At 48.9% G+C, this 6,904-nt stretch overlaps 2 non-coding genes across 2 annotated transcripts; one reads left to right on the top strand and one right to left on the bottom strand.

The window, feature by feature from the left end:
• Positions 1-1,169: 1,169 nt before the first annotated feature.
• TRNAS-AGA lies at positions 1,170-1,251 on the bottom strand. Its single transcript has one exon. It is a non-coding gene; the product is annotated as a tRNA-Ser (tRNA).
• Positions 1,252-2,361: 1,110 nt separating this feature from the next.
• TRNAC-GCA lies at positions 2,362-2,433 on the top strand. Its single transcript has one exon. It is a non-coding gene; the product is annotated as a tRNA-Cys (tRNA).
• The last annotated feature ends 4,471 nt before the right edge of the window (positions 2,434-6,904 follow it).

Genomic DNA, 6,904 nt, shown 5'->3' with positions numbered 1-6,904 from the left:
GAATATCTTGACTAGTCCTGGTCCCAGTACAGACACCACTAGTTACCTGTTTCCATCCTGAAAACTGACCATTTATTCCTACTCTTTGTTTCCTATCTTTTAACCAGTTATTGATCCACGTGAGGACCTTCCGGAGGTGAAAGTAAGCCGGTATGTTCCAGTATGGGGTACCAGCAAGAGCCGGTACGCTGTGCCAGCCCGGCCCGGCTTCCCCAGGCTGGTGATTTAAAGGGCCCAGGGCTTCCTGCAGCGGCCGGAGCCCCGGGCCCTTTAAGTCACCTTCCGAACCCCCCTGCCGGAGCCCCGGGGAGCAAATCACTGCCATGGATGCTGCTCTCTTCTGCTCTGCCAACACAGAGCAGGGGCGGCAGAAGCTTCCTTACAGTGGGGGGAGGGGCACCGTTGTCCGAACTGTGGCACCCCCATGACACCCCTTCCCAAAGGACCCCCACTCACACCACCTCTCCCCCCGAGGCCACACCCACAGACGCCTCTTCCCCAAGACTGCACCCTTTCCCCCCCCCCCATCATTTGTCCTAACAGCAAGTAAAGAGTGGTGGGGCCATGGCCCTCTAAACCCCCTATTCCAGCACCCCTGACACCGAGCTAAGCAGGCAGCAGTGTGTGTGTGTGTGACAGAGAGTGCTGTGCTGAGCTGAGCCAGGGAGAGAAGGGGGCTGATGTCGGGGCTGTCCCCTGCCTCACGACTGGTTCCTTCCAGCAGCTGTCTGAACTTAGAGACAGTGTGCGACACACTCACTCTTCCACAAGGCGCACACTGTCTCTCCCCCACCAAGCACACACACATGCTCTCTACCCTATCACACACATTGCAGTTGGAAGGCAGCTGGCAATCTAGTAAGATGCCCATGGAACAATGGGATAGAAACCCGCATCATGTGATGCTGTACCAGCCCGTGAGGCATTGCAAATCCTTCCCAAAGCACCCTGCAGCCAGCTGCACAGTGAGATAGCTACCCACAGTGCACTGCTCTCTGTGGCAATCCAACAGATGCTAGCATGGATGTGCTCTGGTGACACAGGGGGGACGTGCAACAGCTGTTCAATTAAAACACCTTAACTAAAGCCATGTTACTCTTTCATGTAGACGTAGCTTTAGAGTAAGACAAGACCCAGCTGCATTCAAACTAAAGAACCACAACTTCCTCTGTAGTTGGCAGGATTTGAACCTGCGCAGGGAGACCCCAATGGATGTCTAGTTCATTGCCTTAACCACTCAGCCACAACTACTTGCTGGGTGTGTGGCTCTCACTGCACTCTAGTTCTGTTCTCACTGAGTGATCAATTCCAGTTGTTTCCTGAAGCCAGCCTCCACAACACACACACACTGCTGTGCCCTTGTGTAAGTGTGTCCGTTGCTGAACAGCAAGAATTCCTGCTCTTTTCCCTTCTGGCTGGAGCATGAGGAGAGTGAGTTTGTGGCTAACGACGTTGCTGTAGCTTGTTGTCCATTTCCTGCCTTGATCATTCAGACAGTCCCTTTCCCGTCATATCCCCAGTACATCAGTGATTGCGATAGCAGGGGGCAGGTTTTCTCTGGGGCACTGAGCTTAGCCAGGGGGTTGGTGGCTCCTTTCTTTCCTCACCCTGGAATAAACTCAGCTTTTTATTCCATCCTTGATGTTTCAAGGAATAACAACAGATGACCAAAGAAAGAGGTGGACAGGGTGGGCCTCAGGGGAGGGGCAGAGAGATGTGGGCTGGGCAGGTCTCAGGGGAGGGGCAGAGAGGTGTGGGCAATGGGCAGGGTGAATCTCAGGGGAGGGGGCAGTGAGGGGCGGCCCTGCCCTCAGCCTCTCCTCGTAAGTCCCCTGCCCCCTAATCATTTTTGTTGCCCTCCCCTGGACTCTCTCCAATTTGTTTCTGTAGTCGGGGCTGGGGGAGAGAACTGGATGCAATGCTCCAGATGTGGCCTCACCAGTGCTGACTAGAGGGGAATAATAACTTCCCTCGATCTGCTGGCAACACTCCTACTAATCCAGCCCAATATGACCAGTTACCCATATTGAATGCAGACACAGCAATATCTGATACATTGGTTCCTGTCCATTCAGGAGGTTATTTCCCACCTATTCATAAATAATGAAGCTGCTCTAAGCGGAGGGGAGAGAGCTGTCCTGTCCGTGCAGTTAACCCATCTCCCCGAGAGGTGGTAGCTATGTCAGTGGGGGGAAGCTATGTTGGTGGGTGTGCAAGCTGTGGTGTCTACATGTGTATGTAAAGTTTAATCAAACCCCATTTTTTAAACCCCTGTGGTCTGGGAATAGAAAAGCAGCTCTCTGAGGCAGAGCCCGTCCTTCAAAATCCTTAAGATCATGGACTTGCCTATGCAAATGTCAAGGGGGTATAGCTCAGTGGTAGAGTGTTTGACTGCAGATCAAGTGGTCCTTGGTTCAACTCCAAGTGCCCCCTTCAAGCCTGTTTTTTCAATAAAAATAATTTCTTTTCCAGTATGCTCAGGAGCTCCACTAAATAGGGATCCCTGAAATGAATGGACACAAATGTTTTCCTGTGCAAATGCATAAAAACCTAGCAAACATGTCCCCCAGCTGAAATCAGTTCCAATCCTCTAAGTGTCTGTTTGTTTTCATCAATGAAACAAAGGCACATGAAGACACATTTGCAGGTCCTTGGCCTCCATGGGCTACAATGTGCAGAAGAACAAGAACCACATCCACATGGGAGGCATGGACTAGTCTGTATTACATTTGGTAAGTAAGTTGCCATTGGGACTGAAAACTCTACTGGGGGTGGACAGGAGCCTGTTACAAAACTAAAATAACCAAGATTTACCAAACTCCCTGTTACACATTCAATCCTCTGTGCACACGGCATCAACTGGGGCTCTAATAAATGGCAACCTTCCTTTAACACAGATCGTTGTTCCTTGTGACTTTCAGATACATTCGAATGGCAGCTGTTTAGAGGTCATGTGCTGCTAGTTCATGAGCAGCAGCAGAGTCTCTGTACGTTTACCAACCGTAGAGCTGGGTGTGTCTGCATCCAAGTAACTGCAGAGTCAGTGTAGTCCCAGACAGTTAATTGCACAGTCTCACTTTCTGGTCTCATTGATCATTTGGGTAGAAACAGCAACGGTTTGGGGGGGTTTGTTTGTTTTTTCTCCCTTCGTTTTCTCCTAAGGAATGTGTGATCTTGAGCATGTTAGTTTAAGTTCCCTGTGGGTCAGGAAAATTCCATCTCCTTGAAATAGCTGGGAAGTGACCTGTTTGCATAACCTAGAATAAAGGAGCTTTTAAAGAAGAAACTGCTTTACAAATATGCTGGGATAAAAACAGTAAATTCCACGGCCAGACACCAGGCCAGGATCAATTAATTACAGAAGAAACAAACTCTTGGGAAGTAGCTGTAATTTGTCCCCAAACCGTTCCTTGTTCTCATATGCTATCACGGATTCTCTTCTAGAAGGCAGAGTTAAGGTTATCTTGGCATGTACCCTCACTCTGTATTCCCTGTTTCTCCAGAGTTTGAGTTTTACTGAACTGGATGTTCTGGAAGGTAAGAGATAGTCACAGTCAAAGTTAACTCTGTGTTAACAAAGGTTTTGTTAGAGGCAAATAATGAGACTAATCCCTCATTGCGGTAATTCTACTGACTTCAATGTGCTCTTTCCCCATTTCTAGTTCCAAAAAAATAAGCAAATTAAAACAACCTTGAGAACTAAAATGCTGTGAGAAAGTGGAAATTTTAGTAGCTCAAGTATTTCAGTTTCTTCTGTGGTTTGTACGTATGTAAATGGCACAACATGTTAATTTATAAGCACATCTTTCTTAACATCTTTAAATATTCTGTAGTACATTGACTAGATCAAGTGGGTTGTTCAATGCAGTGAGGTTTTCATGCATTGCCCAAAACATATTTTTCATATTATGTAAATTAACACAACTCATTGAACACAAAATTCTGTATTTCATGCTGTGAAGTGTGTTGGTAGCACAAATTAATAGCTTTATTTTCTCTCTCTCTCTCTCTCTCTCTCTCTCTCTCTCTCTCTCTGTGAGGCACAACAAAATAATTTAGTGATGCTGAAAACGTTCCCTTCTCCTCCAGAACTGCCTTGGAATCACCTTCCCTTTGTAGATTAATCTGCCCCTGAGTCTCTACGAGGGAAATATAGTTTATATGAAAAAAACCACAGTTTTTTAATTAAAGGGACTGAACAGAATAGGTTACTCAGACATAGGTTAGGGGGTTGTTATAGAAGTGGGTGGGTGAGATTCTGTGGCCTGCGTTGTGCAGGAGGTCAGACTAGATGATCATAATGGTCCCTTCTGACCTTAAAGTCTATGAGAATAGCCACATGATGGCGACACATCAGGAATGCAAAGCAACAGGTTCCTGGTTTGCACATTGATGGTGACAAGGGATTGAACTCAACTCCCCTCTTTTCACAGACACATTTGTTTTATTCTCTGAGGTCAAACGTAAGTTTAAATGTTGTACTTAGTCCTCTGCCTTGTAGCTTCAACAGCCGCAGATCAAGATGAGTTACTGCAGCCTAGACCTTGTGTCCGTGTTTAGGTGGTTTTCACCTAAATGTTCAAGCAGCTCATAGTAATGTCCCGAGCTCCCCAAGTCCCACTGACAGCTGAGCTCTTCCTGCCCACTGAGCCCAGCCCAGACAGTGGGTGGGGGATGAGTTTGTACCCAAATAACTGACAGAGCCAAGCAAGGAGCAAAGAAATGTTTGCTCCGGTCACTAGGTCTCTGTTTCTATTGCTCGTTTGCTCTCTCCCCTTCCCTGATAAGGAGCAACGGTAAGAGAAGAAGAGGTTAAAACATGTGCTAGGTGGTGGCTGGGTTTGGATGACAAATTTAAAACCATCTCAGCGCCCTCTAGTGTGACACTGACACCATCAGATTCTCACCTTTCACTCACACTTCATTAATAACAGTTTCCCTGAACTACTTTGCTATGATGATTTCAATGGCTCCTACACCGATACCTGCTGCCCCTTCTGGCTGGTTAATTGCACTATTTGGAACCTGCTCCTAAAATTACACCTTTCCTGGGAGCAAGATTCAGAACTGCCCAAGGAAACCCCATTGGGTTTCAAGTGCAGCCCAGGCAGGGTGGCAAGGGGACAGCACAGGGGTCTCAGAGCTTCTTCTTCCTTCTCACAGAGAGAAGGTTAAGGGGGGCCACCAGTTATGACTCCTGGGTTTTAGTCCTGGCTGTGGGAGGAAAGGGGTGTTTAGTGGATTAGAGTTGGGGGCTTAGGAATCAAAGAGGAAACATCTCCCTTTTCAGCTTCAATGCACATTGAACAAGAACATGGCTTCTCATCTCTTCGGTTTCAGAGGAGCAGCCGTGTTAGTCTGTATCCACAAAAAGAACAGGAGTACGTGTGGCACGTTAGAGACTAACAAATTTCTTAGGTTCTGTTGCCATCATGTGGCCATTTCATTTCACTTCTTATTGTTAAAAGGTCTGGGTACTTCAGTGAGGCTAATTATCTAGTGGAACAAGCTCCACAAGGGATGTGGTTAATTCCCCATCACTGCTCTGTGTAAATGAAGACCCAATCGGCACAGCCCCCTAGAGCCTAGAACTCTTGAGCTCAACCGATCCGCCAGCCTGTCTCAGCCTCCCCAGGCTTGTTTTATGGCCTGGCAGCTGGAGCTTTAAACTCTGCTTGTGAGCTCTGTGCCTTGGCCAGACGGGGACAGCCTGGGACTGGGAAATGCTCCTGCTTCCCCCGCCCCGTCTCATGTCGAGCTGCAGGCGCTGCTGTCCTCCCATGTAAGATCCCGGATGTTTCAGTGCCCCCCATCCCCCATCCAGGAGCCCAGGTGTCCGGGTACCTCTGCCCCCCAGACAGAATCCTGGCTGTGTGGGTGTCCGTCCATCTGCAGAGGATCCCGGAGTGTGGATGCCCTTGTCCCCCCCTACAAGATCCTGGGTGTGTGGGTGCCACTCTCCCCCCCAGTAGATCTCTGGTGGGTGGGTCCCCAGGGTGTGAGTGCTCCCATCCCCCGATACAGGCTGGGGGGGTATAACTGGCTCTCTGTGTCCTGCCCAGGCGGTGCTACAGCAGCTGTTCACAGGGGCAGCAACCCCACTGTCACCCTGCAGCTTTAACCTGCTCCAGGGGTGACCTGCTTCACCCCCCTTTGGGAGCCTGGGACCCCAAACTTCCCAGAATCACCTGATTGATGCCGAGCTTAGCACAGACACCGGCTCAGTCTGGCAGGGAGCTGCCCTGAGCCCTGACAACCAGCTTCCCTCCGCCTCCGGCTGCACAGCGAGGATCCCACGCGAGAGGCTTTATACCCAGTTTGTTCAGGAGCATCCCAGGCTCCAGCTGTAAACTCTGCTGGTCAGTTCTAATCTTTGGCCACACGGGGGCGGCACAAACGGTCCCATCTAAACGCTGTTTGCGTTCGACCCTTCGGATCGCAGATTGTAACCCGCGGGCAGATCTCTGAGTGCAGCCAAATCCTTCCCCAAACTGAACATTGAAGCAGAAGCTCCCATTGGAAAGATCAGGATTTTTGCCTTTAAAAACAAGGAAAATGTCTCCAGCGAGAGACTGAAGAAGCTCAATTGATTTCATTGACTGGAGGTTAAGAGGCGATTTAATCACTGGTTTAAATACGTTTTACAAATTCCCAGAGGGGGGGATATATGATTTGAAGGGTTCTTCAATTCACCAGACAAAGATTGAACAAGACCCCATTGGCTTGCAGTCGATGTCAGAAAATCCCACCTGGAAATGACCATTTTTTAACTGTGAGGCTAATTATCTAGTGGAACAAGCTCCGCAAGGGAGGTGGTAAATTCCCCATCACTTGCAGTTTGTAAATCAAGACCGCAGCTCTTGCTGCAAGACACCTGGTGGGTGGGTGTCCCTGTTCTGCGTTT

This window comes from Mauremys mutica, unplaced genomic scaffold, assembly GCF_020497125.1.
Source record: "Mauremys mutica isolate MM-2020 ecotype Southern unplaced genomic scaffold, ASM2049712v1 Super-Scaffold_100099, whole genome shotgun sequence".
In the NCBI taxonomy this organism is placed as follows: Eukaryota; Metazoa; Chordata; order Testudines; family Geoemydidae; genus Mauremys; species Mauremys mutica.
This window is presented reverse-complemented; position numbering and strand designations above follow the sequence as displayed.